Genomic DNA, 17827 nt, shown 5'->3' on the forward strand with positions numbered 1-17827 from the left:
CTGACATTCTTGCACTATCTACTGCAAAACATGGCTGTAAAGATCAAATAAAATGCATGTGCATAAAAATACTTTGCAAAGTGTAATGTGCTCTATAAAAGCAAGCTTTGGCTGAAGAATATCTTCCACTTATACATTTAAATAAAAAGTTATAATCTCCTCATCAGAACCAGAAATAGTAAATGAGAAAAATAATACTTTAGCCTCAGAGACATAATGTAGATACCATGTAATTTTGGGAAAAGAGAGTATTCACATAGATCTTAGAAACTGGAATTAAAGAGGATTCTGTATGTTTTCATACATTACTGGTGAGAATGCAAAATGATTTTTTTTAAAAAAAAACCCTATGGAGGACAAATTCATGCACCGGGCCTCTAGTATATACATATATTCCTAGGTCAAATGGCAGTTCCATATTTAATTTCTTGAGGAAACTCCATTCTATATTCCATAATGGCTACACCAGTCTGTATTCCCAACAGCAGTGTACTAGGGTTCCTTTTTCTCCACATCCTTGCCAGCACTTGTCATTTGTTGATTTGTTGATGGTAGCCATTCTGACAGGTGTGAGGTGATAACTCATTGTTGTTTTAATTTGTATATCTCTGATGTTCAGTGACTTTGAGGATTTTTTCATGTCACTTGGCCATCTGCATGTCCACTTTGGAGAAGTGGCTATTTAGGTCCTTTGCCCATTTTTGGTCGGGGGGCAAGGGGTGGTTAGGGGTGGAGATTGTTTGTCTTCCTTTTGTTAAGTTGGATGAGTTCCTTATTTATTTTGGATATTAACCCTTTATCAGTTGTATCATTGCCAAATATGTTCTCCCATACAGTGAACTCTCTTTTGGTTGATTGTTTCTTTTGCTGTGCAGAAGCTTTTTATTTTGATGTAGTCCCATTTGTTTATTTTCTCCTTAGTTTCCTTTGCCCTAGGAGATATTGCTACAAGAGACGTCTGAGATTTTGCTGCCTAGGGTTTCTTCTAGGATTTTTATTGTTTCATGACTTACATTTAAGCCTTTTATCCATTTTTGAGTTTATTCTTATTTATGGTATAAGTTGCTGGTCTGGTTTCATTTTTTGCATGCATCTGTCCAATTTTCCCAACACCATGTCTTGACGCCATTGTATGTCCTTGCTTCTTTTGTCAAATATTAATTGAGTATAATGGCTTGGGTCAACTTCTGGGGTCTCTGTTCTGTTCCATTGATCTATAATATGCCTGTTCTTGTGCCTGTACCAGGCTGTTTTGATTACAGTAGCTTGGTAATTTAACTTGATATCTGGTATTGTGATTCTTCCAACTTTGTTCTTCTTTCTCAAGATCTCTGCACCTATTCGGAGTCTTTTTTAATTCCGTATGAATTTTTGGAGTATTTGTTCTAGATCTGTAAAATATGCTGTTGGTATTTTAATAGGGATTGTAATGAATCTGTAGATTGCCTTGGGTAATATGGACATTTTAATGATGTTGATTCTACCAGTCCATGAACAACGGTATATTATACCACTTGTTTATATCTTCTTCTATCTCTTTTTTCAACATCCTGTAGTTTTCCAAGTACATGTTTTTTACCTGCTTGGTTAAGTTTATTCCTAAGTATCTTAATTTTTTTTATTGCAATAGTAAATGGGATTGTTTGTTTAGTTTCTCTTTCTGAGAATTCAGTATTGGTATATAAAAGAGCAATCAATTTTTAGGTGTTGATTTTTGTATCCTGCTACATTGCCAAATTCATTTATTAATTATAGTGTTTTTTTGGTGGTCTTTAGGGTTTTCATTATACAATATCATGTCATCTGCAAATAATGAGAGTTGTACTACCTCCTTTCCAATTTGGATATGCTTTATTTCTTCTTCTGGTCTGATTGCTGTGGCTAGGACTTCCAGTACTATGTTGAATAAGAGCAGTGAAAGCGGACATCCCTGTCTTGTTCCTTTTCTTAGGGAAAATGGTTTTAGTTTTTGCCCATTGAGTATGATGTTGGCTATAGGTTTGTCATATACTATGGCCTTTATCATGTTGCGATATGCTCCTTCTATTCCCACCTTGCTGAGAGTTTTTATCGAAAATGGGTGTTAGATTTTGTAGAATGCTTCTTCTGCATCTATTGATATGACCATGTGATTTTTAAATTTTTTTTAGTTTTGTAACTTTATTCATCTATCAGCATTAGTTCTTGTCCACATTAACAGTCTGTAGATTTTTGAAAGTGGTGACAGGTGACCTATACATAGGTGACCAATGTATACAGCTTGTTTGGTGAATCTTCATCCTCATTATGTTTTCTGGACAAATATACCCGAATATGGTATGGGACATTCCTTATTCCTTTGACCCAGACAGCTTTGTTCAGCCTGGTGTCAGAGAGCACGTCTGGAGTCCCCATCTCCTTCATGGCAAATTTCCGGATCTCCTTCAATGCCCGAGGGGCACGCTTCTTGCTTCTTGAAACCCATGCCATAATGCAGTTGGAATGTTGATAGTGTACTTCCTGGTCACCACCTTGTTCATTGCGGAGCGGCCCTTCTTCTCGCCACCCTTGTTTGCGGGAGCCATCATGCCCAGCAAGTTGGAAAGAAAGAGTGGGTATTATGGGAGAGGGAATGCAAGGCTGCAAGTACAACTTCCAGGATGTCTGGAGAAGGCTGAGCATGTGATTTTTGTCTTTCAATTTGTGTATGTGATGTATCACATTTATTGATTTGCGAATATTATACCAGCCTTGCAGCCCTGGAATAAATCCCACTTGGTCATGGTGTATGACCTTTTTAATATATTGCTGGATCCAATTTGCTAATATTTTGTTGAGGATTTTAGCATCTATGTTTGTCAGGGATATTGGCCTATAATTCTCTTTCCTTGTAGTGTCTTTATCAGGTTTTGGCATTAGGATAATGCTGGCATCATAAAAGAACTTGGAAGTGTTCCTTCCTCTTGGATTTTTTGGAATAGTTTGAGGAGGATAGGTGTTAGTTCTACTTTGAATGTTTGGTAAAACTCCCCTGTGAAGCCATCTGGAACAGGCTTTTGTTTTCTGAGAGTTTTTTGATTACTGCTTCTATTTTCTCAGTTGTTATTGGTCTATTCATCATTTCTGATTTTTCCTGATTCAAATTTGGGAGATTGTATTTTTCTAGGAATTTGTCCATTTCATCCAGATTGTCCAGCTTATTGCCATGTAGTTGTTCATAGTATTTCCTTACAATCCTTTGTATTTTTGTGGTGTTGGTGGTTACTTCTCTGCTTTCATTTCTGATTTTATTTATTTGGATCCTCTCTCTTTGTTTCTTGATGAGTCTGGCTAATGGTTCATCTATATTGTTTATCTTTTCACAGAACCAACTCTTGGTTTTGTTTATTTTTTTGTATTGTTTTTTAGTCTCTATGTCATTTTTTTCTGGTGTAATCTTCATTATTTCTTTCCTTCTACTTACTCTGAGATTTTTTTGTTGTTATCTTTCTAGTTCTTTAAGTTCTAGGGTTAAATAGTTTATTATTAATTTTTCTTGTTTTGTGAGGTAGGCCAGTAGTGCTATGAACTCCCCTCTCAGGACTGCTTTTGCTGTGTCCCAGAAATTTGGGGTTGTTGTGTGTTCATTTTCATTTGTTTCCAGGAAGTTTTTTATTTCTTTCTTGCTATCATTAGTAACCCATTCATTGTTTAATAACATGTGTTTGAATGTTTTGGGGTGTTTTTACTGTAGTTGACTTCTAATTTCATTCCATTGTGATCTGAGAATATGCTTGATATGATTTCAGTCTTCTTGAACTTGTAGAGACTTGTTTTGTGTCCTAACATGTGGTCTACCTTTGAATGACCCATGTGTACTTGAGAAGAATATATACTCTGCTGCTTTGGGTTGAAATGCTCTATAAATGCCAATTAAATCTATCTGATGAAGTGTGTCCTTTAGGGCCACTGTTTCCTTGTTAATTTTTTGTCTGAAAGATCTATCCAGTGAATACAGCAGGGTGTTAAAGTCCCCTACTATGACTATATTGTTGTTGATCTCTCCTTTAAAGTCCTCTAGAAGTTTTTTTATATATATATTTAAGTACTCCTATATTGGGTGCATATATGCTTACCAGGGTTATATCCTGTTCTTGGGTCAAACCCAAGTATTATGTAGTGACCTTTGTTGTTTCTTGTGATGGCCTTCATTTTTAAGTCTATTTTGTCAGATATGAGTATTGCTACCTCAGCTTTTTTTTTTTTTTTCTTTTTCATTGGTATGGAAAGTTTTTTCCCGTCCCTTCACTCTCATCCTGTGTGTGTCTTTTGTTCTGAGGTGGGTCTCTTGTAGACAGCATATAGTTGGGTCATGTTTTTGTATCCATTCAGCTATCCTCTGCCTTTTGATTGGAGCATTTAACCCATTTACATTTAAGGTCATTATTGATAGGTTCTTATTTATTGCCATTTTATTTTTGTATGCCTAGGTTTCTCTCTTCTTCTCATTACAGCCCCTTAGAATTTTCTTATAATGCTGGCTTGGTGGTGATGAACTCCTTTAGCCTTTTTTTTTGTCTGGGAAAGCTCTTTATTTCACAATCTATTTTGAACGATAGCCTTGCTGGATATAGTAATCTTGATTTCAGATCCTTGCTTTCCATTATCTTGAGTACTGCATTCCATTCCCTTCTGGCCTGTAGAGTTTCTGATGAGAAATCAGGTGTCAGCCTGTAGGAGTGCCTTTATAGGTAACAGTTTGCTTTTCTTCTACTACCTTTAAGATTCTCTCTTTTTCTTTAATTTTTGGCATTTTAATTATGATGTGTCTCTGCAGGGGCCTTTTTGGGTTCTTCTTGCTTGGGACTCTCTGTGACTCCTGAACTTGTGTGACTTTTTCCTTCACGGGATGTGGAAACCATGCCAGGTCTCTGGATAGTCAAGGCCAGTGGCAGTATAGAGGTCTTATTATCAATACACCAGAATGGCCAAAGGCTGCTCTGGGCATGAGCCTAATTGGAATGTCCAAGGACTCAGCCTGGGAATCCTAATCAGTTCAAGATACCATGCACGAGTGGAAGGACACATGTACACTGTACCCTTCAGTAGCCAATATGATTGATGTAACTATTGGCATGAAGCATTCTTTGTCTAAATAGTGTAAAGGTAGGTTACTGACCAGCTAGTTAGCTGGAGTCAGCTGAGGCTGGAATAAGAAGTCTTCTGGAGTATGGAGAGAGAGCAGTTAGGATGGAGTATGTGAAGAAGTCTGCTAGAGGGAGCAGCTAGGCAGGAGAGACAGGAGAAGCTGCTGAGCTGGAGTGTTCAGGTACTGCTTCAGTGTGAGGCGGTGAGTCTAGGAGGCAGCATGTAGATGCTCAGATAATAGCTGTGGGTACAGAGACTGATGCTGTTTTATGGGAAAGATATATGTTCACCAGACGGTGTCCAGCTATCTGCCTGTATGGACTTTGCTGTAAGGGCTATTCTTGTCTGATGGCAATATGGCCACTGGTTTCAGCAATAAAGACTCATTCTTATACACCTACAACTTCTCTGTCTCCCAAGACCCTCTACCAAGCTCTTCCCAGACTCAGAACAGCTGTGCCCTTGGGCAGTACTGTAACACTGGGTTAGGGAAGTTTTCTGCCACTATATCTTCAAAGACCTTCTCTATCCCTTTCTGCCTCTTCTGGCACATCTGCTATGCCAATATTGTTATGTTTCATGTTGTCCCACTGCTCTCTTAAGCTGTCTTCTTATTTTTTAATGGTTTTTTTTTCTTTTTGGTTCTCTGTTTTTTTTTCAACCCTGTCTTCTAATTCACTGATCTGATCCTCAGCTTCCCCTAATCTGCTGTGTATTCCTTCCAATGTGTTGTGCTATGTCATTCTTTGTTTCTGTTTTCATAGTTACTGTGTCTTTTCTCATGCTGTTGATCATCTTTACCATCATTATTCTGAACTCTATATCAGATAAATTTCTTAATCCATTTCATTTATCTCTTCTGGAGAATTCTCTTGTTCTTTCATTTTGGGGTTGTTTCTTTGTCTCCTCATTTTGGCTGTCTGTTTGGGTTTGTGAGTATGTATTAGATAAATCGACGCCTCTCAATCTCTAGTGTAGGATAGTGTCAAATGCTACTTCTATCTAATTAGATCAGGCAAAGATTCAAACCTTCCAGAGACTACCTGCAGACTGATTGGATTTAGTCTTGAAGCCCTCAGACAATAGTCCACAGGTGTGGCCAAAGTTCTTCCTAACAGAATAGGGTGATTGCTTCTGTCTGGAGGCTAATTGTTATTCTTAGTCTCTTAATGGGCCTCAGCAACTCCACACCATGGAGCAACATGTTTTCCAATAGAGTGGGTCAGCTGTCTTCCCCCAGGAAAAATCACTTAGACAGCAATTGTCTGCATGGGAAAGATTACCTCTGCAGTGTGAGGGAATGACTTAGCACAGGAATCCCGGTGTCTGCCTTCTGAGCTCTAACCCAAGAGCCCCCAACCCTGGCTTCTGTTCACACAGCTCCAGTCCACTCTGCCCTCCTTCTGCCACAGCACAAGGTTAGTGGCTGCACAGGGAATTATGCGCATTGGCTCTTTAAGAGGGTGCCTACATTTCCAGCTGTCTCTCCCTGGCAAACAACAACCCTGCTGCTTTTCACAGCCAGATGTTATGTTGGTATCTTTCTCGGATCTTGTGTTCTCTGCTGGGGACCCAGCTTGGGGATTAGACCCTAGAGTTCTCAGTGGCAAACCCCTGCAGTTGAGATATCTCTCCAGAACTTCAGCTGCTATCTGTGGGAGCACGGCCAGCCCTTTCGTGCCTCTGTCCCTCCTACCAGTTTCTATGTAGTCTCCACTTTCAATTCTTGGTTATTAAGGTTCTCCCCAGCTAGTCTTCAGTTGATTATTCAGGAAGTTTTTCTGTATTTTAGTTGTAATTCCAGTTTGGTTCTAGGACTGTGTTCATGCAGCATCCATTTACTCCACTGCCATTTTTAGGTTGCTGGTTCTATTCCTAGCTAGGGCACATGCCCAGGTTGCAGGCTGGATCCCCAGTAGGGGGTGTGCAGGAGGCAGCCAATCAATGCTCTCTAAAGTATTATTTTTAAGAGCACACAGAAACAACCCAAATAAATAGGAGAGTAGTTGAGTAAACTATGTCACATTCACATAGTAGAACCATTATAAAAAGACTGCCGCCACCGGCCAGTGTGGCTTTGTTGGATCAGCCTTCCATACACCGAAAGGTGGGGGGTTCCATTCCCAGTCAGGACATATACCCAGCTTTGAGGTTCAATCCCCTGTTGGGGTGTATAGCAGGGAGGCCGATTGATGTTTCTCTCTCACATCCATGTCTCTCTCTTTCTCTCTCTCTCTCTAAAAAAATCAGTTAAAAAAAACAAAACTAAAGATGTCTATACACAGAAAACAGCATAGTGTTTACTAAAGTGAAGGGGATGGAGGACAGTAAAGGGTGAAAAGGGTCAAATATATAATGACAGAAAAAGATTTGATTTTAGGTGGTGAGCACATAATGCAATATACAGTTGATGTATCATAGAATGGTACACTTGAAACCTATATACTTATATTAACTAATGTCACCCCAATAAATTTAATTAAAAGGAAAACAGATGCCTATAAACTGATATTGAATGATCTCTAAGACACCTTGTGAACTGAAAAAAAAACTAGTACTTATAATATGCTGCTTTTTATGTGAGAAATAAGAATAAAAGAAACAGGAAGGATAAACCAGAAACTAATAAAAAATGTTAACTTGGGTGGTGGATGAGAAATAGATGCAGACATAGGGTAAGAATGCAACTTTTCTGATTATGCCATTGTGTATAGCTTTGACTTTTGAATCATGTATATGTTCTAAATATTCAGAAATAAAGTAAAATAAAGTATAAGAATAAACAGTGATAAAGAATACAAATAAGCATAAATGTACCTAACTGTATATTAAATTGATAAGATACTTATAAAGAGAAAATAATTCAAGTATCTTTTTATACTTGAATAGTTAAGTAGACTTTGACTATACATTCTCAGTGGCATATATTCTAAGGACAAAAAGAAATGCTAAGGAGATCTTAAACTTTGCTCAGTGTGTTCATACTCAGTTGCACTGCTGCTTATTTAGATTTTGAAACTATCTTATGCACATTATTGGATTGAGCAATCAAGTAAATAAATAACATTGGCAGCAAATATTTTTTTACTGTAAAATAAGCAGTATTAGGAAAAATAAATTGTAATGTTAAATTTGAATTGAAACTATCAATATGTATTCATGATTTAAAAATTATGTATGTTTTCTTAGCTCTCTCCACTGAAAAGGCTTTAGAAGCAATGGACACACCTAACACCCAGATTTTAGTTTTTAAATGCATTACCCATTAAAGAGCTCCCATTTGTGTAGCAGGAAAGTGCAGAAAGTCTAGAATATAGTTTTGTGTCAGAAAGCATGAAGTACTCAAAGACTAATAAGTTTATGTTGAAAGGACATGGGAACCCGCTTGAAAAGGCTCGTATTGACCAAATTTGGGGTAATTTATGCAACAAAAAAAGAACTGTATTTTATTATGGAATATTTAATTGCTACATCTTAGAGTCTATAAAGATACTAAAAAAAGATGGAGAATGGAAAAGAAGAAGCTCTTTTGTACAGAAAAATCGCAGTTGCCCTGGCCAGTGTGGCTCAGTTGGTTGGGTGTCATCCTGTGCACCCAAATGTTGCTGGTTCAATTCCCAATCAGGACAGGGACCTGGGTTGTGGGCTTGGTCCCCGGTGGGGGGCGTTCAGGGGTCAACCTATTGATGCTCTCACGTTGATATTTCTCTCTCCCTCTCCCTTCTTCTCTCTCTAAAAGTCAATAAAATATTTTTTTAAAAAAGAAAAATGGCAGTTAATATATGTAGCTAGAATGATAGATTTAGAAAATCACCACCTTACAATCCCCAGTGTAATTAATTCAAGCAAAGAACATCCATCTGCCATATAATGAGTTAAAAGAAGCTACTTTGGCACTAGAACAGGGGTGGGCAAACTTTTTGACTCGAGGGCCACAATGGGTTCTTAAACTGGACCGGAGGGCCGGAACAAAAGCATGGATGGAGTGTTTGTGTGAACTAATATAAATTCAAAGTAAAGGAGCAGAGGGGAGAGCAAGAGAACTGGATAGAACAGCCGGATCCGGCCCGCGGGCCGTAGTTTGCCCACGGCTGCACTAGAATCAGTCAGACTAGTTTGTGAAAACTTACTTAGCATATACCAAGGAGTTTAAAGTTTAAAAATCAGAGAGAGCTTAGATATGGGGATTTAGGATATCAAGTACTTTCGAACAATATTTAGGGATTTATTATTAAACTAGAGGCCCAGTGCACGAATTCATGCACAGGTGGGGTCCCTTTGGTGGCCTGCAGGGATCGGGCCAAAACCTGCAGTCCAACGCTGCCTGCAGCTCCTACCTGATGCTCCCGCTCATCCTGGCCCCACTGTGCGTGCCATGGGCTCATGCCCAATCAGTCCGATCAGGAGAGGCTCGCATCTGGTGCCCTCCCAAGGGGAGTGGCCTGCAGGATCAGGCTGAAACCGGCTCCCCGACATCCCCCAAGGGGTCCCAGATTGCAAGAGGGTGCAGGCCAGGCTGAGGGACCCCACCGGTGCACAATCAGGCCAGAGAGGGACTGCGAGAGGGCTCCAGGGCATGTCTGGCTCGTCTCCCTCAGTCCTAATCAGCCATTGGCCAGACCCCAGCAGCAAGCTAACCTACCAGTTGGAGCATCTGCCCCCTGGTGGTCAGTGCACGTCATAGTGAGCAGTTGAGCAGCCTTAGCATATCATTAGCATAATACGCTTTGATTGGTTGTTTGGTTGTTCTGCCATTTGGTCTATTTGCATATTACCCTTTTATTATATAGGATTTACTTTTAAAAATTTTACTCAAATATATGTGCTTATGTAAATGATAGCAGGTAGACCTAAACCATTGAGCCTTTTATCAAAATTCATCTTTTAAAGAAACTCCCTACAATGTAAAGAAGTTTTGCCTGAGATTTTATCAATTTTCAACAAGGTACTGACCCTTTATTTAAATTTTAATATTTTGTGTATCAGGGTTTTTTTGTTAATTTATGTTTTTAAATATTACATTAAAACATTATTTATCTTGGTTAATGAATGGCTTTTTATACCTCCTTAAATTTTTCATCTGAATTTAGTGCCTAATTCACCTCACCTTACTGCTAGCCTAAATATTCTATAAAAGATGAAAAAGACACTAATGGAGAAAAAAGCACTTCTACTTTACTCTTATTCAAGAAGTAATAACAATGAAAAATAACCCTGACTGCATGATTTCTACTGAAGGGTGTTTCATGTTCAGACATGACAGTCATATAATGGAGTTGAACAAAGGTGTTTCTTCCCACCCTGTGGAGTTGGGCCAGGTTTTTACTTATATTCTGTCCAGAAAGCCTGAATTTCTGTCTGAATGTCTATTTCTTATCTCATGGTTATTACCTGCACTTGTGTCAACTGTTGCTTTGTCTTTAATTCCAACATTTGTGTAGATCAGTCATCATACCTATCAACAGTAGGGTTGTAATTATATATATTCATATATTCTAGACCCTAATTGTTTATTTCAATTTGAGAATATATGGTTTTTTAAGAATCAAAGATAAATCAGGTAGAGAAAATTGCTGTGACAGTGCCAGCTTAATAAATTGAATATTACTTTTACTTTGTAGGTCCCTGGCTTAGTCTGAAGTTTGAAGGTGCACTGATATATTATCTCTACTGGTCTCCCAAAGGATGTTGCCTGTCTTTTGAATTAATCTTGAATAAGGTTGATTTGTATTCCCTGTTAATCAAAACTTGAAATGTTGACATTAGGAAATTTCATTCAGTGCTAATTATATAGAACTTTTATGAAAGTTAGGAAGGAAAGAATCCTACATTTGAAAGTTTAGTATCAGCCTAAAGCCATATGAAAACAATAGTGAGTAGCTTAATAAGCCATTTTAATAAGATGCCTTAATAAAACTAACCAGCTGTTCGAGCCTGCTGCATTTCACTTGGCAGTATGAAAGTCAGTGACTCACTTCCTCTGTCCTTAATTGAAATTTTTCTGGGTTTAAAATGATCAAAAACCTCAGCAATGTTACAGCAACGTTTCCCAACCTTTCTTTACTCTTGAATCCCTTTCATAGTAATACACATTCTCTAGGTAGAGTTGTAAGCATATTTTTTTGCAGTGGTATAAGATAAAATTAAATTGCATTGATTGCTTTATAAATTTTATTTAAAACTATCTTTAATATTAATAATATGTAACATCACATAGTGTTTGCTTTAACTTGTAATAGAAAAACCATAATGTATTAAGTTTTATAATGGTATATTAAGTTTGCTTTAGGGACTAAATACATATAAGAAAGTAGTTTTAAATGTAATAGTATGTTTTGACATTAAATAACTGCTTGTAAAATGATATTTAGAATTCTTAACATTTTACTCCTAAAATGAAATAATAGTGGTTTTCAGCCTCCATTTGCTAAAGTATTTCCACAAATAGCACATTATGGTCCAGCCAGCGTGGCTCAGTGGTTGAACATCGACCTAGGAACCAGGAGGTCAGGGTTCGATTCTTGGTCAGGACACATGCTTGAGTTTCGGGCTCGATCCCCAGTGTGGGGCATGCAGGAGGCAGACAATCAGTGATTCTCTCTCATTATTAATGTTTTCTATCTCTCTCTCTCTCTCCCTCTTCCTTCCTCTCTGAAATCAATAAAAATATGTTTTAAAAATAAATAGCACATTATGGGTATTTAGGGTTTTACTTCAATATATGTAAAACTAAATTTAACACATATTACTACTATTCCAATGATTTTTCTCTTTAATTTTTCTTTAAGTAGCAGCTACTAAATTGGCGATGTGAGTAGTTTGATCAAATGAACACAACTTAGAGATCTGGTGAAGAGAATCTTGAGGTGAATTTGCTTTTTATGCCCCTCATTAATTTGTTTTTCAACATCATTGTACTTTCTGCTTTCTCTAAGTAGTCAGTGGTCCAATAGGGATGGGAATTAAACAGCTTACAACTGCGAAAGAAAAAAAATTATGCTAAAAAACATCATGTTCACCATCTATGTTCAGCTGAATGATGAATCAACAGAGAAAAAGTCATGAACATGCTATGCTGACCTTCGCTTCACTGCCTCTGCTCATTAACACGTGCTCAGAAGTCCTTAAACTATTCCATTTTAAAAGTCTGAATAAAGAAATAAAATAAAGGCAAAAAATGTTTAATACTAATTTTATGCTTTAATTTCAAAAGAACTCAGAACAGACATTACCACCTTTGGCTGTATGATCTGTGTATTTTTAAATGACAAAATGATGCTTGAGAGAATTTCAGTATATAGTTTTGCACACCCTTTTTACTTTTTGTAGATTTAAACACATATAGTTTTTTTAAAAAAACATTTATTTTGCCCTGCTGGCATGGCTCAGTGTTTGAGCATCAACCTATGAACCAAGAGTTCAGAATATGATTCCAATTCCCAGTCAGGGCACATGCCTGGGTTGTGGGCTTGATCCCCAGTAGGGAATGTGCAGGAGACAGCTGATCATTGATTCTCTCTCATCATTGATGTTTCTGTCTCTCTCTTCCTCCCCTTTCCTCTCTGAAATCAATAAAAAATACTTTAAAAAGTCCACATATTTATTTACTCAAGAACATATTTTAAAATATGTTATTAACCGGTTCCCCATATACACATTAAAGTCAAACCAATTACCTGAATTAGTTAAATTAGGAAATGTTATTGAAAGAAAGGAATCACTTGCTAGAAAAAGTATGCATCAGTATATTACAGAAATGTTAATGGATTCTTCACAATATCCTCAAATCAGAGGACATTTTTAAATGAAAATTTAATAGTTTATTATAGAATAATTGATTGTATCCTTTAAAATATTAAGTATTTTTCTCATCATGATCAATGTGTACAACTCTAAGACCTGATTTGTTTGTGTTAGTGAACTTGCCAAATATTGGTTTCTGCTAGTCCAGTTTATACTATTTATTTTTCCTATGCCAACACTCTGATTTTGCTCTGAAGTACTCTACAACTTGCTGTTACATGACACTAGCTACAGAGCTAGCTTTTCCAGTTTACTGAGTATAAATCAGAAAAACCTTTTTGTAATGTACAAGTTCCTGTCACTACAAAGCAGTTATTAGCAAACTGTAAGTGAACACGAGTCCAAAAAAGGTATGTTGTGATTATACTGACTCTGAAAATATTTGACTTTCATAGAATGCATCATTTATTACGTGGTATAAATTGGTTGTAGTATTGTTCATAATTTTGTGAATAATAAATCCAGTAAAACAATAAAAATGTTTATATCCTAGGAATATATTTTAAGTAATTATTCTGAAGAGCTACATGTTAGTGGTATCTTTCAGCAAATTAATAAATATGAGTCACATTTCTTGGTTAGGGAGTGAAACTGGGACCTGTTAATAAAAATTATATTCTTAGTAACTGATTTTTTATTTGTTTCCTACATTTTCTATATCATATTTATGATAACAAAAACGCATTAAAATTTTTAAATAACATTTAAGCAACAATTTAAACACAATAAACTCTGCATTGATTAAATAAATGTGTTTAGAAAGGAATAAAATGAATGCATCAAAGAATTTACTTAGCAGTCATGCCATCTTGCTCATTTTTTAAATAATTCCTGCTTAATGTAATATTTCATTACTCATTAAATTTGACCAAGTCTTATTTTTATAATGTTTTGCACAGGCATATTATTTTTCCTTTTTTATTAAATGTATTGGGGTGACATTTGTTAATGAGATTACAAAGGCTTCAAGTGTACAATTCTATGACATATCATCTGTATATTACATTGTGTGCTTACCTCCCAAAGTCAAAGACCCATATGTTTGACTCCCTTTACCTTTTACTACCCCCTTCCCTCAAAATTTGATTAAGTCTTAAATAGCTAACTCATCTGTCTGCCTAGTTCTTTACTGAGACTCTACTCCTATGATATACTAGTAACATTGCTTTAATACTGTCTTCCTGATATATTTTATTGCTTTCGAAATAACCCTTTTGACTACTAGAAAGTGGTGTTTATATTTATAATTGGTTGATGTAGCTGTGTTACTACTTATTATAAAGTGAAGAACTAAGTACAAATCATGATAGTTGAATTGATTGAGGAAATAGATGAGTTATAATAGCCATGCCAGATACCTCAAAAAACAAATGTATTTTATTTTAAATAAAAAAGATGAAAATAAAATTCCTAATGAATGAAAGGCCATGATTTAACTATTTTTCCAATTATGATTACAGTAAGCAGGATCTTGAATGATTTATACATGTCTTTATTCAACAGATATTTTTTAATTATGTACTGTGCAACGAACAAAATGAACTATCAATCAAAATAGAGAAAGACCCATAAACAGAGAGCAGACTGACAGCTGTTGGGGGGAGGGTTGAGGGGCTGAGTTGGGGGGGAGGGATTGAAGAACAAAGAGAGAAAAAAAAACTAATGGACACAAACAACAGTATGGTGATTGCCAGGGGAGGCAGGTGGGAGGAAGTAGAGGAAGGTATAGGGGGAATAAATGGTGATGGAAGGAGACTTGACTTGCGGTGGTGAACACACAATACAGTGTACAGATGATGTGTTGTGGAATTGTGTACGTGAAATCTGTATAATATTGTTAACCAGTGTCATCCCAATAAATTAAATTAAAAGAAAAAATATGTACTATGTGTTAGGACTATGTCAGGCATTGGTGAGCAAAATCATACTGTTCCTTGACTTCATCAAGTAGGACTTCCAGGAGAGACAAGTATTAAATATCCATACAAATGAGTATATAACTATAAATTGTGTTTAATGCAATAAGGAAAAATTCTCATGAGCTAAAAGAGAATATAACAGGGAGATCTAATTTAGATTTGTGTTAGGGAAAGACATTTTCTTCTAACTATAAATAGGAGTTAGCCAAGAGGGGAAAACCTTCCATATGGAAGCCAAAGCAAAGAATGTGGCACATTGGAGAAACTGAAGGAAGATCTTTGGGATCAGAGCGTGCAGCATGGAACACAAAAGGAGGATAGTATAGAATGCAGAGTCAGGTCTTAAACAACCTGGTAACCCTTGTTAGGTTTCTGTCTGTTTTTATTTTTTAACCTCATCATACAAGCAGTAGAAGTAATTTATAGATTTTAATCAGGAAACATTATTCTGGTTTGCATTTTTAAAAGAGTAACCCTGCTGCTGTGGAGGATAAATTGGAATGGGACAAGAGTAGAAGTAGAAAGACTCATTAAGAAGGAATAGCACTTCAATACAAAAGAAAGATTTTAAAAAAAGAAGAAGAAGGAATAGCACTTGTGAGAAATTGTGGTGACTTGGACCAGGGCTATTTCACTGGAGACGAAGGGAAGTCATGGGACTTGGGATCCCCATGGCATCCAGACAATAAACTTTCTACATGGGATGCGGGGTATTAAGGAGAACTCCCAAACTTTTGTCTTGAGCAACCTGATAGATGGAAATACCATGTATTGAGATTGGGAAGACTAAGGAAGGAACAGAGATGACATGGAAAGACATTTTTAATGAATAAAATTTGAGTAGTATACAAAACACTTAAATAGATGTCCTTGATATCTTAGTTTCTGAAAGACTTACACTTATAACAGGTAATCCTTCAGAATTGTTAATAGGTACATTAAAGAAAACATTTTGGATTTACATTTATATTTATTGTAAAAAATTTTAATGAAGAGAGGAGAACCTGCAGTTCTCTCACATGATAACCTTATCATTCCACTATGAGGAGGCCTGATAACATCCCATAATGTTTGATGTCTACAATACCAGGCATAATGTAACAATACTACTTAGTATATTTTTTCATCCAATAGAATAGGTCATTTTTATCTAAACATTTTCATTGAACCATCTTGCCAAGAATCAGTTTAGGTTTTAAAACCGTAATTCACATATATGGGTCAATGTTTTGTGCCACTATTCTTCTTTGCAGGGAATTAGTATTCCCTGCTAATAATGAACTCATATCATATCAAGAGATATAATGAATTCATATTAACCAGACAAGTATATAATTTGAAACCATAATTTTTTGTTACATTTTGTTTTAGGACAAAATAATGTTTTGCTTTGGAGGTTTATATTAGTTTTGTTCTGTACTGATGTATAACAAATTACCCCAAAATTTAGTGGCTTAAAACAGCTATGATGATTTCACAGTTGCTGTGGGTCTGGAATTTCAGTGTGGCTTAGCTGTGTCCTCTGGCTCTGGGTCTCTCATAAGGATGCCATCATCTCAAGGCCTGACTGGGAAGAGTCTGCTTTTAGATAACTCACATGGTTGTTGTCAGGATGCAGTTCTCACAGGTCCTTAGACTAAAGTTTCAGTTCCTCTCACAATCAAGGCCTTTTTTTTCTGTGCAGTTTCTCCACATAGCATCTTCCAACATGGCAGATGGCTTCACTGGAACGAGCAAGAGCGAGCAGAATGGAAGTCAGAAAGAAAGAGAGAGCTAGCAGAATGGAAGTCACAACCTTTTTTAACCTAATCATAAAAGTGACATCCCATCACTTTTGCCATGTTATATTCATTAGAAGCAAGTCACTATGTCCAGTCCATACCAGTGGGGAGGGAATTACACAATGGTGTGAATACCAGGAGGCACAGATCATGGAGAGCCATGTTAGAATTAGAAGCTGCCTCCCACAAAGTTTTTAAAGCTGTTATTTTTATTGGGCCTTGGGTAGCTGAAAATTGGTGGTGTGTAAGGCATTCAGTTAATTATATTGCTTCATGAGCAGTGACAATTGTGAGAAAACAGACAACCACAATCTGACCTGCAGATAATATCGCAATCCTCTGAAAACATAGAAGATTCTGTCTCAAGAAAGCAGAGGTCGTGGCAGGGTCAAAACTTCTAAAGAAACCAAAGCCTGAGCCAAAATTAAGTACCAAGATTCATGCATATTCAGAAACTAATGATCATGAATAGGCCAGTAAGCAGGACCTGTCTGTGTTGCCCACAGTTCTGGCCAGCGTTCTACTTAGAAATTTGAATTGTAAAATTCAAAGTCCCTCAAGCTAGTGTAAGAAACAAGGAAGGAGGAATTGGATTTTTAACTCTTTCAAATCAAGGTGAATGCAGAGAACCTGACTCAAGATTCAAATTATTCCTACTAGTGAAAATGGCAAAAACAAAATAATGAGGGATGGAGTGGGGCAGTGCTCAGCTGAGGTGAATGTCGAAAGCCACTCAATATTATTTGAATATATGCTGAAGTATAGTGGTTTTATTGGTACTTCAAATCTCTTTGTTGTTGATATTGATGCTATTAATAATGATAAGCATAGTTTTTAAACAAAATTTCAATAGCAATGAAAATTGAGCAAAAAAAGTTATCAAATATAAATATTTAAAAACCAATGCTTTTTAAAAAAAAAAAAAAAGAATAAATAATTGTCATCATTAACCAAAAAGGTAGGCAAAAAATAAGTCAAAATAATAATAAATGTGATTATTACCACAATAGAAATGTCAGTGAATGGACAGCTATTAAAATGGTGTAGTAAAATAAGACTTAAAAAGAGCTTTAATTAATGAAAAGATTAAAGTTGAATGAGAGTAGTCCTTTACTAAATACCTTGAATTACTTGAAAGCACTTGGAAAAATTTTGAAACTTGTATCTTCTGCTCTCCAATTCAATTATTTCCACCATGTACTATTACCACGCATTGAG

The 17827-nt window shown here is 36.4% G+C and overlaps 1 protein-coding gene and 1 pseudogene across 5 annotated transcripts in view; one reads left to right on the forward strand and one right to left on the reverse strand.

The window, feature by feature from the left end:
* The window catches only part of MIPOL1 (mirror-image polydactyly 1), a 357237-nt gene that overhangs the window by 294727 nt on the left and 44683 nt on the right, over nucleotides 1–17827 (forward strand). The gene's annotated exons all lie outside the window — the stretch shown is intronic.
* LOC308234311 (large ribosomal subunit protein eL31-like) lies at nucleotides 2233–2564 on the reverse strand (annotated as a pseudogene). The gene has a single exon. The product of its transcript is annotated as a large ribosomal subunit protein eL31-like (transcript).

The sequence above is a fragment of the Plecotus auritus genome (genome assembly GCF_963455305.1).
Source record: "Plecotus auritus genome assembly, chromosome: 1".
Lineage (NCBI taxonomy): Eukaryota > Metazoa > Chordata > Mammalia > Chiroptera > Vespertilionidae > Plecotus > Plecotus auritus.